The sequence below is a fragment of the Lagenorhynchus albirostris genome, chromosome 11, assembly GCF_949774975.1.
Source record: "Lagenorhynchus albirostris chromosome 11, mLagAlb1.1, whole genome shotgun sequence".
NCBI classification, from domain to species: Eukaryota; Metazoa; Chordata; class Mammalia; order Artiodactyla; family Delphinidae; genus Lagenorhynchus; species Lagenorhynchus albirostris.
This window is the reverse complement of record NC_083105.1, coordinates 94,726,831-94,749,872: the sequence shown is the minus strand read 5'-3', so window position 1 is coordinate 94,749,872 and position 23,042 is coordinate 94,726,831. Positions and strand designations below refer to the sequence as shown.

At 42.5% G+C, this 23,042-nt stretch overlaps 1 protein-coding gene and 1 long non-coding RNA gene across 3 annotated transcripts in view; one reads left to right on the top strand and one right to left on the bottom strand.

Moving 5' to 3' along the window:
- Window positions 1-15,666, bottom strand: part of DUSP16 (dual specificity phosphatase 16) — an 85,577-nt gene extending 69,911 nt beyond the window's left edge. The window contains exons 1-3 of the mRNA XM_060166855.1: window positions 15,390-15,666; window positions 8,420-8,543; window positions 3,352-3,414 (exon numbers count right to left, since the gene is read on the bottom strand). The gene's annotated coding sequence lies outside the window, so the exon portion shown is untranslated. The remainder of the gene's footprint in view (window positions 1-3,351; window positions 3,415-8,419; window positions 8,544-15,389) is intronic.
- Window positions 15,667-16,085: 419 nt separating this feature from the next.
- LOC132529137 (uncharacterized) lies at window positions 16,086-17,935 on the top strand. Of its 2 annotated transcripts, none has more exons than XR_009543385.1 (2): window positions 16,086-16,293; window positions 17,341-17,935. It is a non-coding gene; the product is annotated as an uncharacterized LOC132529137 (long non-coding RNA). The 2 variants fall into 2 exon arrangements; XR_009543384.1 differs by lacking the exon at window positions 16,086-16,293 and adding an exon at window positions 16,316-16,493.
- The last annotated feature ends 5,107 nt before the right edge of the window (window positions 17,936-23,042 follow it).

Below are 23,042 nucleotides of genomic sequence, written 5' to 3'. Positions count from 1 at the left end.
GCTAGTTTTACAGAAATGAGAATTCACTGAATTTAGTTCTGTTTGTTCTGTGTGTTCAAAACAACAAATACACTCTCCAATGAACTTTGGCTTCTATTTCCCCATGACTGTGAATAGGTTTAAAAAATAACAACTGCTGTATTTCTCCAGGGCGAAGTCCAAGCCCGAGCACTCTACCACGTGTGAGGACTCCTGTGAGGTGGCAGTTAAAGAGCTGACCTGTAGGCCCAGGATCTGGAGGTGACACCATACTATAAAGAGCCAAAGGAGTTAAAAGTTAGCAAACCAGGGGCTTCCCTGGTGGCGCGGTGGTTAAGAATCCGCCTGCCAACGCAGGGGACAAGAGTTCCATCCCTGGTCCGGGAAGATCCCACATGCCGCAGAGCAGGAATCCCGTGCGCCACAACTACTGAGCCTGCGCTCTAGAGCTGCAAGCCACAAACACTGAGCCTGCGTGCCACAACTACTGAAGCCCATGCTCCTAGAGCCCATGCTCTGCATCAAGAGAGGCCACGCGACGAGAAGCCCGTGTACCGCAACGAAGTGTAGCTCCCGCTCACGGCAGCTAGAGAAAGCCCACGCACAGCAACGAAGACCCAATGCAGCCAAAAATAAATAAATGCATTTAAAAATTAGTAAAATAACATAAAGTAAAAAGTTAGCAAACCAAAGATCCAATAGGACCTTGGTGGAGTGCTTCTTACTAGCCATCAACAAAGACTCCTTAGTCTAGGAGTCACATATTACCGAGGTTCCAAGGGAACTTTAGATGTTAGGGGTTAGTTGGTAAAAAGCAATGCTCTCAAAACTCGGTATTTTAGATCTGGAAGACACCTCAGTTATCACCTTGTCCACCCCCCTGGTTTTATAGGTAATAAGGAGGAGGAGGGATAGGAAGAGGAGGATGAATGAGGCCTCAAATCCTCTTTGGGAGTAAAGCCCTCAATTAAACAAGCTGCACTGATAGTGGCTGAAGATGGGGGAGTTCCTCCGCAGTTACTGCAGTTCCTCTGCTTCGCTCACTGCATTTCTGTATCCTGCACTATAGCCCACCTGATCTGTGAGCAGTTCTACTCTGCTAATTCATATTTTAACGAGAAAATGGCATCTTACAAGTCAACAACAAAAAATTAAATAACCGATCAAAAGATGGGCAAAGGACTTAGATACTTCCCCAGAGATGATACACAAATGGCCAACAAGGAGATGAAAAGATGCCCATCATTACTAATCACCAGAGAAATGCAAATCAAAACCACAACGAGGTATCACCTCACACCTCCAGAATGGCCATTATTTAAAAAAAAAAAAAAAAAAACGAAAATCACAAGTGTTGGCAAGGATGTGGAGAAATTAGAACCTTCGTCCACCATTGGTGGGATTGTGAATTGGTACAACTGCTGTATAAAACAGTATGGCAGTTCCTCAAAAAATTAAAAATAGAATTACCATATGACCCAGGTATTCCACTTCTGGGTATTTAGCCAACAGAATTACAAGCAGGGTCTCCAGGAGATATTTGTACATCCATTATTCACAATAGCCACCCCAATATCAACAGATGAACAAAATGTGATTAAACACACAATAATAATACAATAGTATTCAGCTTTAAAAAGGAAGGAAATCCTGCTACATGTTACAACATGGATGAACCTTGAGGACATTATACTAAGTGAACTAAGTCACAAAAAGATAAACGCCGTACGATTCCACTTATACGAGGTATTTAAAATAGTCAAATTCATAGAAACAGAACATAGAATCGTGGTTACCAGAGCTGGGGGAGGGAGAAAAGGGGATCTGTTGTTTGGCGGGTATAGAGTTTCAGATCTGCAAGATGTAAGAAGTTCTAAAGGTCTGTTTCACAACACTGTGGACATTCTTAAAAGTACTGAACTGTAGCTTGAAAATGGTTACAATGAGAAATTTTACATTGTTTTTAACCACAATTTTTTTAAAAAAGAAAAGAAAGAAAATGGTAATAGATCTCTTCCCTCTTTTTTGCTGCGTCCCTCCCAATCTTTCATACCTGAAGGGGCGAGAACTGCTCCAGGACACTGTCTTCCTTCCCCTAGACTAGCCTACGGTAGCAGCCAACAAGCACTCGGCTCCTACATGCGGCAAGCAGGGCTGCTCTGCGGTCACAGGTGAGAGGGGGGAATGGCCAGGAGAGGACTTCAGGTGGACTGACCTCCACTTCTGACTGTGACTTCACCCCTCAGCCTAGGAGAGTGGAGACTGATGTGCTGGACCCCTGGATGAAGAGCCCCTAGGGCAAAGAATAACATGTTTCCTAGTGATTTGCTTAAACCATGAAGAGCAGATAGTCAATCAAGAGGTGCTAGCAACAAGCATAAACTCCTGGCTGACCAAGGTCACAGGCTACACTTCTTTGCATCCCTTCTAATACCTCACTCTCAGACGTCACTCAGTAATACCTGTTCATGCTGATGACAGTGACATGCCGATGACCACTAGCCAAAAGAATGGATCTTTGGTCCAGAAGAAAAGCCTACCAGACTCAGAAGCCCAAGTGCTCATTGTAATAAATGAACTAAGGTCATTTGTACAATAAAAATCTCCACTGATTTCACAGTAACTTTTATTAAGAACTTGTATAAAACTACGTTTTCCTGGCAAGTGGATACGATACTGCCTAACACTTGGTACCTGGAAATCCAACCCCCCACCATATACTGTGTCACCTTAACATCATGTTAATTACATTCTATAATGAGACAGCCACTGGCAGCATCTAAGGTCCTGCCAAACAGGTCATTCGTTTGCCAGAAAAAATTGCTTGAGTTTGTCCTTCAGCTAGGACTGTATTCAAGAGAAGCAGGGGTTTTCCACTGTACATGATTTTTATTGTTGGTTATAAAACCAAGAAGCTATAAAATCAAGCTTCCTGAATATTTATATTAACAAGGCTCTTAGTCACTCACATAATGAAAAATGAAAACAACTGCTTTAATTATGTAGTTAAAAGGGTTTCAGTAGAAGGAAAAGTTTCTGTTATTTGGATATTCTACAGTAATGAAATTAGACGCTGCCCCTAAGCTGTTTAAAACAGCTATTAAATATATATACACACCCCCATTTTATTCTTAAAATTACACTCCAAACTGCTGATGTCTTTTGGCCCCTTTGAATGCCAGCGTTAATAATGTTTATCTCCAGGATCTCCCAATACTGATAAAACACAATAAACTGCATTGGGATCCTTCTATAAGATTTTTGTTGGATAGAAGACTAATCCTTTTTAGGTTAACATTTCAACAGCCTCCTTTATAAGCAGTGTAATTGCTTGGTAATTTGTTAGAATTGGGAATATGATTTTCAACTCACTGTATATCCGGATTCATATAATCTTGACGGGATTCTGTGGGAGGAGCCAGATCACCGCTGTCTCTGAAACACAAGCAGAATCCCATTTCAAGTCATTTGAAACATCAAAGGTTCTGCCTCATTCGAGTCAAGTTCAGTTGTTACAACGCATGAAGGGTATCACTCTCCTTTAGCTGTCCTCTAATTTTATCTAAGGCAAATATGCAGTGCAAACACTATTAACAAATAAGAACAAATGCTCCATAAACAAAAGGCGGTGTTCTACCAGGTTTTAACCTACAGTGCTTCAAATGCTTCCTCTGCTGGGTCAGATGGCATTTTCTTAGAACACAGTACTGAGGCTATTTTGATTACAGACTGTACACGTATATGTATATGTTCCCCTATTAAAATAAAAATGCTATTAGCTTTCCACTTTCAATGGAAATCTGGGGCATAAATAATATCATATTACCTAACTGCCAAAAAGCCAAAACCTAATTTTAAGCTTCAACCTTCTATATCATCAAGATCTTTATTAGAGACACTGCCCAGCTATCAAGATGACTATAAAACACCAAACCCTTCTATATCCTCTCTCTAATCCTGTCCACTTTTTTTTCTTTTTTCTTTTGGCCACACCGTGTGGCTTGTGGGATCTTAGTTCCCCAACCAGGGATCAATCCTGGGCCCCCAGCAGTGGAAGTCCAGAGTCCTAACCACTGGACCTCCAGGGAATTCCCCTGTCCACTTTTTTTGATTAAAAAGATAGAAACGTGAAATGATCTCAAAAGACAGGAACAAAAGAAGAGATAAGAATGTTTAAACCGGAAGGTACCTCAGAGATTATCTAATACAATATTCTTATCTCACAGTTGAGGAAGTTGAGACCTAATTGTCTCTAAATTAGCTCTACGACTAACTGGGATTCAGGTCTGTGTAACCTTCCACTAAAATAAGAAAGAAAAGGGAACGTGTAAGAAAGAAGGAAACACATAAAATAGTCTCCGAACTAAAGGAGAGTTGATGTATTGAGCTACTGAATACTCCGTGCTTTCCTTTCTGCATATTTGTGACAGACACACAGCCAGCCACCCAAGAGACATTTTCTCCCCTCTAATGGCTGAGTCCCAGTTTTTCCTGGGCAGCAAGCAATGTGTCTAAGCCTAAGAAATGATACACGATGTGCGTTACACCAAACCTGGTACCCATTCCCCTTGTACCTACACTCATTTGCCCAGTATCTCCTGTGAGGGGAGGCGGTCTTGTGTGAAACAGTTCAAGCAAAAGAGACTTCAGCAAAAACTGGATGGAAGCTTCTGGGAAAGATTTTGTTCTCTGTCAGGCAAGCACAGGAATAGGGACTGCTTGCTCTACTTCCTCCTTCTTGCCTTGAAAGGGGATGTGATGCCTAGAGCTGAGGCAGCCATTTTGTGACCTGGTGGCAGTAAGGGAACATGCAAAAGACGGCAGAGAACCTGGGGCCCTGAGGACACTGCTGAGCAGCTGGACCTCCTGAGACCACCTACCTCTGAACTTCTGTGAACTGCATAATAATAAATAGCTTATGGTTTAAGCTTCTGCCCATGGCCTTCTGTTAACTACAGCTGAAAGCAGTACTGAATTTAAAAAGATACTTTGTGTGCCCTATGATTCTCTTGCCCAAGCACTCCCATTACAAATGTGTACTGTACTTATACATATGCAACTAAAAAGTGACAAGACTATATGTCTCCTGCATAGTTAACAGAGACCAGTTTAATTACTTTATAGTCACAGTACCTCAACTATATGACCCTATTAAAATAAACGTCACCAGTAGATAAAACATAAGGGAAAAAAACATGACTCAGAATCATGTTTGCTCTTGATTACTGACTTTGATCCTTCCTTCTGCCATCTCAAATCCTTTCTGGAAACGAGTACCACATCAATAACAAACTGATGAATGATACCTATCTGAACTAAATTCTTCTGTCTCCTTTAATCATAATTGCCTGTTAGTAAAAAATTAAATATTAAAATTTCATTCTTGAATTTGCAGCCCCAAACCTGGCCCAGTCAACATTTTCACATACTGATGCCTGTAACCGAAGCTTAGAGACTTACCAGCAGTACACCAAATTCATGGCACTGCTGTTTTCTCCTGCGCAGGTTATAATAATAGAATTTGAATACTGGTAAGACATTCGAAGTCAGACTACCCAGTACAGTTATTTCAATAGTTATTTTAACTGTATTTTGATGGAAATCTTTCAAATACACGTTCACCTCCATGACCCCAGCTGCATCCACCTCTGTATGTCGCTGGGCCCCGTGCTCCCTGTGTTCACCCCACAGTCTTCCTCTGCCCCCCATCATTCACCTCCATCTCTGCCCACAGCCCAGTTCTGCCTGCAGCACCGCCTGTGATCACTAATGTCTACTCCATTCACAGCCTCCCTGGTTGGAAGAAACGGACAATGGCCGTGAACATCTGTTTTCCTCTCAGGTGTGCTAGCATCTCTCCCCTGCTGTCACTCAAGGAAAAAAATGGCTGAGTACCCTGATTTTGAGCATAGATACAAATGAGTATGAACATATATATGTAGACCCAGTGCTTTTTTAGCTTAAAAAAAAAATACAGAGAGAACAAATGCTCATTTTTTGTGAAGTCGTAAAGCGCTTTTTACCAACTCCACCCTCTGTCTACCCTTTACCCACCACTCTCTGAGGTTACACCACCTTCCACCACTATGATCTCCGGACCACATGGCTCGTCCCACACACTAACATATTTCCCTCTTGCTGACAAATTAATCAGCTAAGATGGAAACATTACTTTATTGATACAGATGTCTATGTTAGACTCCTCTAAAAATATGTTAGGACAGGGCACCAGTTTACATCAGCATTTTCAAAGTGTGATCCAGAGATGCCCCGGTGTGAGGTCCCCAAGACCTTTTCAGGGGATCCACAATGTCAAAACTCTTTTTAGTAATACCAAGATGTTACCTGCCTTTTTCACAACAGTGAATCCAGAGAATACACAGTGTGCGATGATAATGTATCATTCTGACAGCTAAGGAAACATATGCTTGTATATTCTTGTGTTTAGAATGTTCTAAGGTAGCAAGTTTAAGGCATAAATATGCATGTTTTCAGTGTGTGCTCAGTACTTCTATGTTCCTAGCAAGAGCAATCTTTGGTTATATCGGCTATAATCTCCACTACCTCATTATCATCCAAAGAATTCACTGAGGGTTTAAAGAAAAAGAAATGGAATGTTTTAAAGTTTGACGTGATGAGGTCTTCAGAAGCAAAAGACTGTTTTCAAATTAGAAGTGAAAAAGCATCATAAAAGTAAATGGTCAGAATGCACGGGTTGGAGCGGCGCACGGGATAGCTGAGAAACTAAGAAAGCTTTGCCCCACTGACACTGCTGAATGTCTGCTGGGCGAAGGGTCAGTAAAAGAAATCACAGCAGTGGCCCTTCCAACGATGCAGCAGCTCATCAAATTAAATGTTAATGTCTACAAGTTAATACCTCTCCTTAAGCACTGTACTTTTGCTTTATAAGTAGACAAATCTGCAGACACGGGTGGACTTAGTTTTGTTTTTATTATTCCAGTATCCATGCCAACTAATCATCGAAGGGCTTCTTTTATGTGAATGCTTGGCAACAGATACGAGTGCTGCTGAATTACTCAAAGTACTAAATAACTTTACGAATCTCATGATTTACCCTGAAACGACCATGTTGGTATCTCCTCTGATGGTACAAAAGCAAATGGGGGCAAAACCACTGGCACGTCAGCGTGAATCACGGCAAGGGTACAAAACTCCACCAGTGATAATCACACTCTTCACTATCAATCGTTTCTAAAAAGCCCGTTTCACAGATGCCTTTGACAAAACAGCAAAAGTTATTAATTTTATTACATCTCACTCCTGAGAACGTGGTCTTTTTAATAATCTGTGTGATGACATGTGAGCATTTCATCATACCAAATATGTAGAAAAAGCATTTCTACATGCCTCATACATAGGCCGTCTTGAGGAAAAGCATTTATGCGGTTGAGTTGTGAGCTAAACTATACACTTTCTCCAGAGAATACCATCTTTGCTTTTAGCAAAAGTAACAAACCCCATTCTTTTAGAATGACTGGCAGCCAACTTACTGTTATATATAATTATTTAGACTTAGGTACCTGGTATTTTCTCTGAAGTAAATAAAGTGAGCCTGATGCTTCAAGGAAAGAAACTAACAATATCTGCTGCTGACGATAAAATTTGAGCTTTCAGGAAAAAATCAGAATTTTGGAACACTTGAACTGCATACCAAAATCTTGACTGCTTCCCACTTCCTAAAGACTTTTTGGATGAGATTCATGGTCATATTAATGAATGTGATTTGCTAAATATTGTGTAATCAAGTGTGTCAACACTCAGTCAACCGTTATTTTTCAAATGACCAATGTATGATGTCATAAAATCACACACAGGTCAGAGATCCATCCGAAGTGCAAGGTGGACCAACAGATTTTTACATGACAGAGTACGAAAAATTCATTGATAAGGTTTCAGATTCAACGCTGCAACTAACCCTTAAGAATCGACCACTTGCTGAGTTTTGATATACCGAAGAATGTTCACAATTATATGAAAAAGACACTAAGATACCCCACCCTTTTGCTACTCTGTATCTGTGTACAGCGGGGGTTTCTTCATGTACTTCAAACAAAGCAACATGTCACAACAGACAATATAAAAGCAGTTATGAAAATCCAGCTATCTTCTATGTAGCAATGCATTAGAGACAGTCTCACTACATTTTTTGTTTTGGAATACCTTTTTCATTAAAATATGTTATTTATGTTAAACTTTCATGTGTTCATTACTTTTAAGTGAATAAGTATTTTAAACATTTCTCAGATTTCTAATATGCTAAATATTGACAGATATAGTCCACATAAACAAAAGATCTTTGGGGTTCCAGTAATTTTTAAGAATGCAAAAGTGTCCTGACACTAAAATGTAAGAAAACCTCTGGTTTTTAACACCACAAAAAACAGTGCTTTTAAGTATGTGTACATAACAGAGTGGGCACCTGAGAATGAGCCAGAAGGTCTCGGCTCCAGGTCCGCTGCCACTTCTTACTTGCTTTGGGATTTGGATAAATTAGTCTCTCTAAGGTCTTAGTTTCCTCATCTGTGAAACAGGTAATTCATGTCCTGTTCAGAGGATAAAAGACAAAATACGTGAAAACAACGTATAAATTACAGGTGTATTATTATTATAAGATCTCAGAGTTAAGAGTTTTAACCTTGTGACCATATTTCTACAAAATTATCCCTATTTAAAAATTATTTTTTTACTAAATGCAGAACTTACAGAAAATGCACAGGGGAGAGTTTCTGACTGGTCAATTAGGTCAAACGTCCAACCACATAATTTTACTGTATCAAATTCCGTCCTCCACAGTTATGATTGGTAATGTGTGTTAACTATTATGTATATTTCCAAATACACACAAAAGTACAGAAAATAGTAACAAACCCCGATGTACCCTCAACAATTATCAAAAATTTGTCAATATTGTTTCATTTCCCATTTGTGTGTGTTTGTGCCTATCCTGAAGTTTTTAAAAACAAATAATAGGCGTCATTTCATTTTGCCTGGAAATACTTCCATATGTATCTTTAACAGACGAGAATTTTTTTAACATAAACATACCATTAATAGAGATAAAAACTTCATAGTTATAATTCTTAAGTATCATCTAATACACACTCCATGTTCTAATTTCCTGATTGCCTCCAAAAAAAAGAGTCTTTGTTAGTTTTTAGTTGTCTTGTAGCATCAAAATATCATTCTCACCGGTTAACTTACAAGTGAATATAAGATTATCAGCTAAAGCTGAGAAGGAAAAAGAAATAATACCCTGCTTTATATACCATGTACAATTTAGAAAACAAAGTCAAGAACTATTTTTCCTGAGAAATGTGCTTCTCCTCCAAGAAAACAACAAACAAAAAGAACCAGAGAAACCCACTACAAAATAGGCCAGACTGGGGACACTTGAGTATTCTGAGAAGTGACCAGAAGAGGACATAGCTCAGCTGCTCAGGAAGGGAAGAAATTGTAAGAAACCACCACCTGCCATTTCAGAAAAGAGGAGGTCAGGTCAGCCCCAGGGTCAGGCAGGCTGGAGGTGAGGTCAGGGTCCAGGTCCCAGAGTGAGCATAAAGCTTAAACAAGCCGGGTGCCCAAGGCTGGAAGGCAACCACCTGCAGGCTTCAACTCAACGCTCAAAAATCAGTGCTCTAAGCTAGAGAGAGAATGCAACCACCATCAAAAGTAACTATTGGGCTTCCCTGGTGGCGCAGTGGTTGAGAGTCCGCCTGCCGATGCAGGGGACGCGGGTTCGTGCCTCGGTCCGGGAAGATCCCACATGCCGCAGAGCGGCTGGGCCCGTGAGCCATGGCCGCTGAGCCTGCGCATCCGGAGCCTGTGCTCCGCTACGGGAGAGGCCACAACAGTGAGAGGCCCGTGTACCGCAAAAAAAAAAAAAAAAAAAAAAGTAACTATTTGTGAGAATTCAATTTACTCGGCAAACATTTGTCAAAAGTGAACTCAGCTAGGCACTATCCTAAGATATGAGTTATATTATTTGGTCATTTATACAGTTAAACAATAAGCAGTATATGTCTCTACACATGACTTTCCCTATTAATTTTAAGCAGAAGAATGGAGATATTTAATATTAATTACCTTGCCATATACCATTACAATTTATATTTATATTTTTCTGTAAACTGAAGTTTAGCCTACCCATCACCCAGACATTAAAACAAATTTGATTTCTACTGTCCTTCCCACATATGTTTGAAGAGTACACGTCACATTAGCTTTGATCACACACATCACAGACCCCTAGCATTTATCACTACAATTAGTTCTTTTCTAAATGGAGTATCTAGTTTAGAAGGAAATCAAGGAAATGTTAAAGAATCTCCCACTTCCTATGAAAATTGTTTTATTTTCCATAAGCTTATTCCAAGCGTGTCAGAATGTATTGTAGATGAACACTGGTTAGGTGCATACAGACAAATTTTCAAGATGTGGTTCTATAGGCACATACACTTAATAGAAATCCTTTTTGAAAATCCTTTACCGCAGTTCCACCTATAATTTTTTTTTAAGTTTAAAACTACAGAAAGAATGGAGAATGAGAGAACACATTTCTTAAAAAATCCTTGAGAAGTACTTCATAAATGTGTCCAAAAACATGAAAGAGTCACTAAGAAATTTTTAGCTGACACTACAAAGGACATCTTGTCAACAACAACAGTAAAACCTGGCAGTCAGACAGCTACAGAGTCCAGACTTCCCCATTTCAGAACTGACACTTTTGTATCAGGTCTACTACTTGTAGAAAAACAGTAAAAATCCTAAGTTTAAAATAATATTTCTGGTGAGACCACTAACTCCCCTATCAATCTGTAAGGAGAATGATTAACCACACAGAGCGCAACACAGCCCAAATTTACCATCGGATTCCTGCACCATGTGGATGAGGCCTGGAGGGGGTGTCACCCTTGACCCCATTTTCTGGTAACTGAGCTGAAGAGCTTACTTGTAGTTTCTGTACATCTTTTGTTTTGTGCGCTCTCATACAAGGTACCATCAAAACAAACTGTCCTTGGAGTTTAGCTTCACTTTATAGCACTATTGTGATTATCGTTCTTAATGGAGGATCTTACCTAAGTATATAGTCCAATATATACAACTCTAAGTAAACTGTAAAGAATGACATTAACCTCACTGTAAAAACATGAGGTTCTTAGCAAATAACAGCAGAAGAATTGCATACAAATTGTTAACAAGGAGTTAAAAACTCAAAGCGTGCATGCTTCAATCTACAAAATATTACGTAGGTTTCTTTTTAAAAATTGGTTAAAGATGAAGTCAATTAATGTGTAGACGTCTATTCAAATTGGTTTGGACTGCAAATAAATAAAAAGTTAAATCATTAACATTATTCACCGGGATATCACAGGCAAAATAGGTTATTCACAGAATAAGTGGGGTTATAAAGAACACTGTAAAATTTCCCCTACTCTGTTCATTACTATCTTCACAAGACATCACTCTCTGACATCAGATTTTCCATGTGGCGTTTACTTGTTTACTGCCCTTCTGTCTTCTCCCACTAGAATGTAAATTCCATAAGGGCAGAAACCTTATCTTATTTTCCGCTCTATTCCAGGTTCGGAGAACAGTGTCTAGCACACAGCAGAGGTTCCAAACAAATCCGCTGAATGAAGGGATGGATGGATGAATGGCCTCTCCCTTTCACCTCCCCTACTTCCTTTCCTCCATACTCATGTTAACCATCCTTTGAGGCCAGGGTCAAACTCTACTATCCCTATGAAGACTAGGTCCCCAGTTCTCCAGTCTCTTTCTCCTTCATACCAGGAATTTGGCACTTCCCAGCTGTCTGGTAACTGTTTATCCTTGCATATGTATATAGCTCCTTTAAAATTCTCATAATCCTCATTCTGGGCAGGGACCCGTGCCCCTAACTTTTGGTATCCACCTCAGGACGTGTAAAGAGTACACCACCAATAAACGTTCTGTTTGACTCATTCATATCTGTAGTCAATCCAGAAATCAATTTAGTTAAGAGTTTCAACATTTTATAACATAGCCCTCCCTTTCCAATAACTCAACTGAAATTGCAGGGGGTCCCCCTCTAGTTTTTAAATTTATCTTTGTCAATTTCAAGCTTTACATTCTCATATACACAACTATAGCTACTCATAATGCACTTTATCCATCCTCCTCCCCCAAGATTAATTTTTGTATGTAATAAAAAAATCTTGTGACTTTTTGATGATACCTACAATGAGGTATCTAACCCCAATCAAGATGGAGGTAAAGTTTCATCACTCTCTTCCTGTTGCTGAGGTATTGGAGGGTATTTTTTCTTTTTATGCCTTTTTCCTTTCATGTCAAGATGTATCCCATTTCCTTCTTCCCTGATCATAGCCCTGGCAAGCTTTTATTATTTCTTTGTACCTGTCCTTGGTAATCTGCCTCAGATCCTCCTTTTTGAGCCACTCCTGTTTCCTTCAGTCATTTATTTGATTACATTTCAAACTTCTCAGTTTGTGTATGAGACTGGCGTCTTCTTAAAGCCTGAGCCTGCTTCTTTAAATCTGGCCAAACTTTATGAACCCTATATCCTTTCACAAAGCCAACCAACGCTTGGTCATCTGGGCTAAATGAAATGTACAAAAATATCAGATTATCCACAACACAACATAATCAGAAAAAATGTGACATCTGGCTTTGGAATATATCATATGTGGCTTTGGGCAAGATTTACTTTCTTAATTATATTTTTGCTTAAGCCACCGTTAGAAACATTTTCTTTTATGATGGTGGATATCTGTCTTGGTTTTAAATTTTGACACAGTTAATTGTTTTTAAAAAGCCAATCAAACATCAACTGTGGTTTTTCCTATGAAGTCTTTTTAACTAGTTTTTTCAATCTGTTGAAAACTGTCATAAAATCTGGTTTCTGTTTCCCCTGATTTATTTCTTCCCTGTTCTTGGGCTTCTGATCCAAATCAGCTTACCCTATATTAATTTACTTCTTTAATTTAAAGTACCATTTGCTTGAGAACGCAAAGCATTATAAAAACATTACACATCTAGTGAAATTTTCAGCCCAAATAACACTGGATAGAAAACTCTGTTTTTTGTTGTTTTTTTTTTTTGATACTCCAGGAAAAGTTGGGTTTCTAGGATATTACACTGGTAATGCTAGCAAATTATATTTAGTGGGCTATTACGATTGGCTGAAAAATAGAAAAACATTAATTTTGAACAGCTATGTAAGTCAGCTTCATCAATATATAATCCCATAGGCCAAAAACTCTATAGAATTAAATTCCCGATACAGGCATTTATAGAAAAGAGCATCAAAACAAACTCACACATCAACCCTGGCCCTTCTCCTGACCCCAGCCTAAACTGCACCAATCTCAGACTTGATCTCAGCCTCACTGCCGCAAATGAGTTTCTAATGTTTAAGAAAAAGGAAAAGAACTAGGTTAACAGGATCTTCTCTTTTGCCCCCTTTTCAGTTACTGCCATTAAGCTTTTGTTCAAAGAGATCCTTAATCCTTAATTTTACATGACCGTTTTCACTTTACAGCTATTCAATTATTTTACATTCAAACGCGCATTTACAGCACTTGAACCTATTTTTTTCATGTTATTCACCATACTACCAGCAGAATTAAGAATAAACTCATTTCTACTTTTTCCCCCCATGTAGAACTTTGATAAGTACAAATTATTTTTACCTAAAAGCCAACTTTTGGGCTGGTGTCTTTTAGGCGAAGTTTTTACATAAGATGTTAAATGTTAACCCCCCCAAAACCTTTTTAACAACAAGCTTTCACACAGTCATCAAACTCAGTTAAATTCCAGAACTTTACTTAAAAAACAAAAAACTTTCACAGTGCCTAGTCACATTTTGACTAAAATCCCCATTCAAAGCCCCAAATTTTTAGTTTTTTAATTTACCTTCTCCAGGCTGCTGCCTTCACCAAACACAGAATTCCACAAGTCTCAATTAACTCCGGCCTCCCCAGCTGTTTATCCAATACACATGATTCTCAAGCAAAGGTGAATAATTCACAAGTGACTAATTCAATTGGTAAGAATCCTTTTTTTCTTTTAAAAATTTACCTCGACTTCAAAAATCTCTTTTCAGAATAGCATAAATCCTTTAAGGAAACAGTTGTCACCTATGTGCACTCGTAAGATGAGTGGCTTAAAGAGGCATTTTTCTGACAGTCTAAGTTCCCCAAATACTAGTCATAAGGTCTTTCATGGATGGTAAATTTCACACACACACACACGCACACGCACACGCACACACACACACGCGCGCACACACACACCGGAAGGAAAGGAAAGAAACATACCTGGTCATTTTCTAAACAGGTTTGATAGGTTTGGTTCCCTCGTAAGAGCAGAGTATTTACTTACAATCTTTTAAAGCAGAAGTGGCAGCCAGAGCACTGGGTAAATAAAAACTTCACAGAGGTTTAAAAACCCTGCATCTTAACTCACTTCCCCCTGATTCAAGGGGACGGCACTGCAAACCCCAGGGCAAATGAGATTATGTAACAGGTTTTTCCTCTCTACTTTATTAATCACAGGCTGGTTGGAGGTGTGCTTTCTCCAAACGATTTGAGGCACCCAGGACTTGATTTAGGATCTCTGCAGCTGACGTCTGATACATTTCCTTAGGCTTTTGCAGGATCCATTCATTTTAAGATCTACTTGCATTTTCTCGAGTTAATTACCGGGCTGCTGCTGTTGTCGTTTTAAGGAAATAAACCCGGCAGCACCTGAAAACTTCAGTTTTGCACCAATATCTTCCTCCCCTGTGTTTCATTCCGTGAAACTACACATGATAAACACAGACCTTCGGTCGTCTCCCTGGGCTTTTTCCTTTCTCACGTTTTACGACTGGTGTAAATAAAGAAGTCACTGGCGCACCGGGCCGGGCCCCCAACACCGGGCCTCAGGGGTCCCAGGAGGAAAAGCGAGTTGACTGAAGAAAGCAACCCCGTCACCACCCCGGTGGCCGCGCGGCTTACGCCAAAGGCGAGCTGGGGATAATGGGAACCGTCAGGCCGGGGCCCCACTTGGCAGGCGTGTTGTGTAACAGTCGCGCCTGGAAGTGAGCAGCTTCTCCCGCGAAGGGACCGCGTCGGCGGCGGCTCCTGGCGGCGGGACTCGGCCGTCCGGCCCGAGGCCCCCGGCCCCCGCCCCCCGCCCCCCGCGCCGGCCCCCCCGCAGGGCCCCCCCTCCCCCGCTTCCCACGCGCGCGCCGCTCCGGCCCGCGGTCGCCCCCCCACCCCGCCCTGGACCCCGGGCCCGGCCGCTGGGAGGGCAGCGCCGGCGGGGCGCGCGGACGAGCGTCCACGCTACCGGCGCGGCGGGAGCCCGGCCCCGCGCCCTCCCACCCCGCAGTCCGCGCGGCCACTTACTTTCGGGGCCGCCGACCTCCCGGCTCCCTCGGGGGGGGGGACGAAAGTCGTCACGGCGTCTCCCCGCGGGGCCCCCTCGCCTCCCGGACCCGCGAGGCGCCGCGACGGAGCCGGGAGGGCGGCTGCACTCCCGCTCGCGTCCGTCCCGTCGCGCTCTCCTCCTCCTCTTCTTTTCGCTATATTATCTTCTCCTGCTCGGAGGGGCGGGGGGGGGGCGGGAGGCTCGGGACGCGCGGAGCCGTTTGCAACTTTTCTTCGCTCTTTCTCTCTAACCCCCCACCCCCGATCAGCCTTGAAAAAACACTGTCGAAAGGGGCGAGGAACCTGGGAGGTGGAGGTGGCGGCGGGGACGCGGAGGGGGTTGGGAGAGGTGATGGTGGTCGTTTGAAAACTGCTCAGAGCCCCCCAAACAGGGATACCCAGAAAGAGGGGGAAAGGCGGGGGGCTGGGGGTGGGGGGTTGGGGGGAAAGAGAAAGAGTCGCTGGTCAGGAAACTTCAAGCGCGGATGAGGTCATTGGTTTAAAAATAAAGAGATGGCGTCACTTGAAACCAATCCCAGTGAATGAACTCAGCGGAGCCCCGGGGAAAGGAGGAGACAGGCGAGGGCAGGGCGGTGGGCGCCGGGCGGGGCCGTGCGCCCGCCGGAGCTCGGAGCGCGGCTCGGCGCCTGGTCGCGGCCTCTCGGGGAGGGGGTCGGGTCCCGTTCAGTTCCGGGGTCCGGCGGCTCCGGGACAGGTTCCGCGGGCGCCGTTGGGAGGAGCCGGGCGGCCCGGGGAGTCGGCCCCGCGGCCTCCTCCTTCTGCGCCCGCGCGCCCGCCTGCCGCCCCCGTGGCCCCTGATCTCCGACCCCCGGCCCCCGTGGCCGGGGCTCGGCCGCGCGCCTTCAGCGCTGCGCCCCAACAGGTATTTCAGGGTGTCCCCCCCCCCGCCCCTCGGCGCCCCAGCGAGGCGCAGAGCCTTTTCCGCCTCCTTGGGCTGTTTCCAGCTGCCTCCCCAGCGTGAAGAAACGCCAACAATGATTTGAGAGCATTACAATCGCTCTTTAAAAAGTGACGAATCTAAAACGCAGGGCGCTGCCGTCTCTTAGGAAAGAGAAGCTACAGGTACTTTAAGAAAAAAATCACACTCAGGTGGTCAAGCGCTCAGCTCCCTCTGTGTTTGTCGTTGAAAGCCCTCACCTGAATGCTCCTAGCATTCATTACTTTACTGTGCTTCTATTTACTTATTATTTCTATTTACATTTGTAAATTAATGAGCACGAGCAGGCTAAAATGCTCTTCACAGGTATGTTCTGTATCGGGCAGCACAGACCAGAGGTTCACCGCCTCTTGCGAAGTGCAAGAGCAAGACCCCGTTGATTTAACTTCACACACTTCGTGCATTTTTTATTTGGATTAATTAAAATAGCTTTGTTTTGAAACTACGTTACAAACTTTGGGAAACTAGAGACCCGAGGTGGTGACAAACCAGGACTTGGAATCACTGAACAGGACAATCGGAGCTTTATTCTAGTGTGCTTTGAGCATTTGAGCATGAAGCTGCTTCTACTGAGAAGTACTCACGTGGATATCACATAACAAAGATGTGATTAATGACGGAAAAGCACACTGCGAGCGGACTGCCCCATGAGCCAGAATTTGTGTGTAGGAATAGTAGCTCCTAAAATGTTCCATTTACAATGTACTGGATTTGGGACATTGGTCCCTAAAGGCCAATCTTTGTTGGGGAGTGTCCGTTTGGACACTGCCTGGGGCTTTCTGTTGTTCTGTTTTTGTTTTTGATTGGTAAAAGAACTGAGAAGCAGGTTTGGGGTTCATCTAACGAAAGATGAAACATCTCCATACTCCTTTTCTGCCTTTAAATCCTGCAGCTTAAGTGCATTCGTTATTATAATCATTTAAGGTTAGTATTAGGGTAAGCCTCTAGGAACTTCCGGCCCATCTTTTACAGGAGGAAAAGGAGCCCATCTGGAGAGGGGGAGAGCGCTGAGCACTCGAGGCACTAAAAGAAGCCTGAAGGCCATGGATGCGGAGCCGACTTTCTGCCTCTGCCTTTGACCTCTTTAAGACTTCTGCAGAGGGGAAGCAATCTCTCCCGCGACGCCCTGCCCTCTGGTGGCCGGGGATTGTTACTGCAGCTCCAATGGGATTACTGCCTATGCTCTTAAAGAAAACCTCTAAAAATCGACTGCGCATATAGCCCTGCTGTTTCTAGAACGGTTTCAAAGGGGTTGTTGGAGAGGATCTGCATCTCCAGTCTGACTAGCTGGAGGAGTTGGGATTTGGGGGAAGGAAGGAAAAGAGAGAGAATCCTTGTCCTGGAGGTGGAGAGCATGGATCTTGAAGACTTCTTCTTCAGATGCTGCAGCTCCGGGCGCCTTATTCTGAAACGTCTTGAAAGCTCTCTCGACTTTCTTCATTTAAACAACAATTAAATTGGAGCGCCTTCCATGTATGTGGTGCTATGATAGCTATTATGGGAGTCTCCCAGTGCACATCATCTAACTAGGGAACGAGACATGGATTAAAACTAATGAAAAACTAAATTAATGATTGAGTGGCATACGATATTGGTTAAAAGAGTCCGGTGGAGAAAAGGAGCATGTCAGCTGGGGTTTGATAGTTAAGATCTAGTTTGGGTAAGAGGGTTCAGCTGAGGGACGATTCTAGAGGGGAAATGGCAGGAGTGAAGACATGGAGATGGAATGCATAAGGGGTATTCAGGTAAGGGATGAGTAGACCCTTCCAACAGTAGTAGAGATTGGGGTGTAGCAATCAAGAATTAGGCTGAATTTGAGACTTAGAGGCACACTGCAGAGGTACATGAATGGTAGGATACATAGCTTGTTAGTAGTCCAGCAAATAAATACTGAACAAGTTTACTTCACTAAAGGGTACATTCCTCCTTGTTCTACTAAAAGAGCTTCTGTATATGCCAACAACAAACAGGTAGGAACAAATGTAAAACGGTATTTATTGATACAGTTGCTCCAAAGAATATGAAGTATTTAGGTATAAATCTCACAAATCGTGTACAGGATCTGTATGCTGAAAATTATAAAATGCTGATTACAAAAAATTAAAGAAGACCTAAATAATTGGCTTGGAAGCCCCAATATAGTAAATACGTCAGTTCTTCCCAAGTCGATTTATAGATTTAACAGAATTCCTATCAGTAATCCCAGCAAGGTGTTTTTGGCAGGCATAGGCCAGCTTAACCTAAAACTGCTTCCAGTATGTTTAAAGAATTGAGTGAGTGCTAGGTTCCCCAAAAGCAGACAAACGGCTCATGTATTTAGGGTGCCAGCGAAGCAGGGGCTCCGAGGTCCTACAATCAGATCATCTGGAAAGAAGCTATTTTTGTTTCAGTACATGTAAGTGTACAGTTTAGTACTGTTTCTAGTTAGAGTTTAATATGAGGGAGGCGCACCAAATTTTTTGGTCAGAATTAAAGATGGAAGAGGAGCGCCATCTTTAGTGCTGAGATCCCCTTAAGGTGTTTGTTTGTTTTTTAATGTATTTATTTATTTATTTTTGGCTACGTTAGGTCTTTTGCTGCTTGCGGGCTTTCTCTAGTTGTGGTGAGCGGGGGCTGCTCTTCGTTGCGGTGCACGGGCTTCTCATTGCGGTGGCTTCTCTTGTGTGGAGCACGGGTTCTAGGCACACGGGCTCAGTAGCTGTGGCGCACGGGCTTAGTTCCTCTGCGGCATGTGGGATCTTCCCAGACCAGGGCTCGAACCTGTGTCCCCTGCGTTGACAGGCAGATTCCCAACCACTGTGCCATCAGGGAAGTCCCCCTTAAGGTTTTTATCTGTCCCTGGCTCCGGGACTGCGGTTATAACTGAGAGGCAAGGCCCCTTCCCTCATGGAACTAACATTCTCGTGGGGAGAGAAGGCAAAAACAGCCAGGGCTGTAACAAGATCAGTTTTACTGGAGAAAACTGGGTGTTGTGAGAGCGCACGGTTGAGGGTGGGGTGAAGGTGGTTGGCGGAGACATTCCTGAGGAGGGGGCGCTTGAACTGAAGCCTGAATGCGAGCAGGGATGTGGTCTGGGCAGGGGCAGCAGGTCACTCGAGACTGTTCAGCAGAAACAGAGTGACTTGTAGGGAGGGAGTCGGTATGTTCCCAGGGCAAAAGGGAGGCCAGTGGAGCTCAAAGTATAAAGTGATGGCGAACAGGAGCCAGACCAAACAGGACCTTACAATGCACAGTAAGGAATCTGCATTCTCCTCTGCAAGACTTAAGCAGGTTAGCACATGACCTGGTTTATGAAGAAGATATTTACAAGTAAGCATAAGAGTTTAGTTTTGAAGCGGGAGTTTTGATAATATTCTATAAATATTTAATTTAGCAGCTCCCTCTTCCAATGGGAAGTAAGCATTTCTGATAATTTCGTTTTATCTCCAGGGATCCCATTAATGTTCCCAAATCAAATATTCTTAGCCTAGGGTTCATGGCTTCCAGGGAGTACGTGGACGGGCTTCAGACGGTCCAGGAGCCCCCTAAAATTTTGTACGTATATGCTTATGTGTGTTTTCCTGTGAGTGGGTCCCTCGCTTTCAACAGGTTTTCAAAGCATTTTCAATACACACACAAAATGAATAAGACCTACTTTACCTTTAAGTCTTGGCTGTGTTTTTTGGATGGTAGTTGCTGCTACTGTCCTAGGGCTTGTGGTCCCATACAAACGAATCACAGCTCTAGAAGGAACCAAGTTCTGCCTCAAAGAGGTGACACTATGTTGGAAGAGAGCACTCTTCTGGCAGAGTAGGAGGCAATATTCTAAGAGTTTGTCTCTGAAGGAAGTTTCTGGAAGAAAATCTTACCTCTGTGACGTGAGAACAAGAAGACACCTAAGACATTATCTGATGCCCTCCCACTCACTTTACATAAAAGGGAGCGAAGGTCCAGAGAGGTTAAGTGGCTTGCCCAAGAATGCACAGCTGGTTAGGGACTCAACTGGGATTAGAAACAGTTCTCCCATCTTTCAGTACAATGCTCCATGCTCCTCACTGGAAGGTTTATGAAGAACCTAGACCAAGTATAGTGCTTAAAAGTCTAATGGGGGAAAAAAAAAAAGTCTAATGGGAATGAAGTGTTCAATTCCATTCAATTAAATTAAACAAATACATGCTCATTTGTAAGCAAATGGAAGGAAGGAGGGAGGTGAAGGTGTTTGAAAACATACAATCCCCTCTCTGAAAGAGATGAAAAGCCTCAACGTCAAATTAAGATGTACAACCAAGAAAGAATAAATGGCAACAACCCTGTTATCAGTGTATGTCTGATCTTTGCGTGGCAAATATGTAAACAGACATAATAAATTACAAAAACTAGATGACTTTTCACTTATCAATTAGGCATATGGGACTTCCCTGGTGGTGCAGTGCTCAAGAATCCTACTGCTAAGGCAGGGGACACGGGTTCGAGCCCTGGTCCAGGAAGATCCCACATGCTGAGGAGCAACTAAGCCCGTGCGCCACAACTACTGAGCCTGCGCTCTAGAGCCCGTGCTCCGCAACAAGAGAAGCCACCGCAATGAGAAGCCCGCGCACCACAACGAAGAGTAGCCCCAGCTCGCTGCAACTAGAGAAAGCCCACGCGCAGCAACAAAGACCCAACGCAGCCAAAAATAAATAAATAATTGATTCTTTACACAAACAAACAAAAAACCAGGTAATCCCAGGATTGAGTCAAGAGTGTGGAGACACAGGTAAGCAGAAAGAAAGGCAGTGGACGTGGCTGTTACAGAATGCTAAGAAAAAAGCGTTTCAAGCAGGGAAAGAGTGTGTTTCAAGTGAACTAATACTCAGAGAAATAAGGTCTAAAAAGTTTTCCTTGATTTGGCAATTAAGTGGCCGTGAAGAGGGTGGTTTCACCAAAGACAGTCTTGCAATATTGCAGTGAGTTCACCAGGGAATGAGAAACAGTGGAATAGGAACTATTTTTTCAAGGAGATTGCGTGTCAAGGGGAGAAAAAAATCTCCTGCCCAGCTTCAGGCAAATGTAGGACATTTCAATCCTACAAAGTCCTAATGACTTGATAACCAGACTATGTGGTTGTTTTTGTTTGTTTGTTTGTTTGTTTTCTGTTATGGCCTCTCCCGTTGCAGAGCTCAGGCTCCGGACGCGCAGGCTCAGCAGCCATGACTCACGGGCCCAGCCGCTCCGCGGCATGCGGGATCCTCCCGGACCGGGGCACGAACCCGCGTCCCCCGCATCGGCAGGCGGACCCCCAACCACTGCACCACCAGGGAAGCCCTGGTTGTTTTATTTTAATCAAACAATTCATAACAAACAGGTATTCGGAAGCGCCCTGAGAAATGAGAATCTCTCAGTCGCAATCTCAGGAGAGCTGCGGGTGGACTTTTGCTATCTACAGCCCAAACTTGATTTCCAATGTTATGTAGAACACACATTTGGGGGTTTTGTCAAGGTTGCTTTGACAAGTCTTTTAATAACTGTGAAATAAAATATTAAGAATAAAAGAATTCTCATATCTAATATCAGATGTATTTATCTTTCAAAAGGCTGAAAAGTTCTTTTATAAATGATAGCGGCCGTAGGGGGGGAAAGTAAATCAAAGCTAAAAACTATTTGTGAATTTTGCTTCTTTTCATCTGACTCTAAAGGAAAATAATTGGAGTGAATGCAGTGATGTCCTTTTCTTCCTCTGATATAAAGAATGTGAAAAAGTGGTGTCTGTTTTTGAAGACCAGTGATCTTTAAATGGTTCTTCCATTTTCTGAGTAAGCGTAGCTCTCTAAGTGCTCAGTGGTTTTCTGGACTAAAAATGACAATGTTTAATAATAATTCGTGTTTATAAATGTAAACATTACCTTTGGGAACAGTCTTAAACTAGTAACAGAACCTCTCATTCAACGTTGGTTAAACAGCAAGATAGTATATTCTGACCAAACAGCAAAATACTATTTTGATTAAAAAGTACTTTTTAAAATTTGTGTAAAGTCAGTGTTTTAATGTATTGAAGAAAAACATCTAGTTCTCTTTAGATCACTGAGTTTTTAGGACTATCTCAAGCCACTACTATATGGGAAGCAGCCGCATAGCACAGGGAGATCAGCTCAGTGCTCTGTGACCACCTAGAGGGGTGGGATAGTGAGGGTGGGAGGGAGACGCAAGAGGGAGGAGATATGGGGATATATGTATATGTATAGCTGATTCACTTTGTATAAAGCAGAAACTAACACACCATTGTAAAGCAAGTATACTCCAATAAAGATGTTAAAAAGAAAAAACACTACTATAAAGAAACTAGAAATTAAATGGAATTTGAAAATAAACTAATATCACCATGTTACATCCAACACAGAAACACTCAGCTCTTTGTACAAGGTATATACTGGGTTTTTAACTCTCATAACAACCAGAAGAGTTAGGTATTATTATTTTCTTTTCTATTTTACAGTGGAGGAAATTGAGGCTGAGAAAGTTTAAGCAGTTGGCTCAGAGACGCAGAACTAGGAAATCGCAAGTTAGAACTCAACCCAAGTTTTCTTACAGGTTTCGTGGAGAAGATCAAGAAAATACAAAATATAAGTAGTTCAAAGTAGTACTACAAGCAATGCCACTCCCTTAGAATGCACTTTTATGATTATGGGTCAAACTTAGATAAATAATGAAGTTGGAAA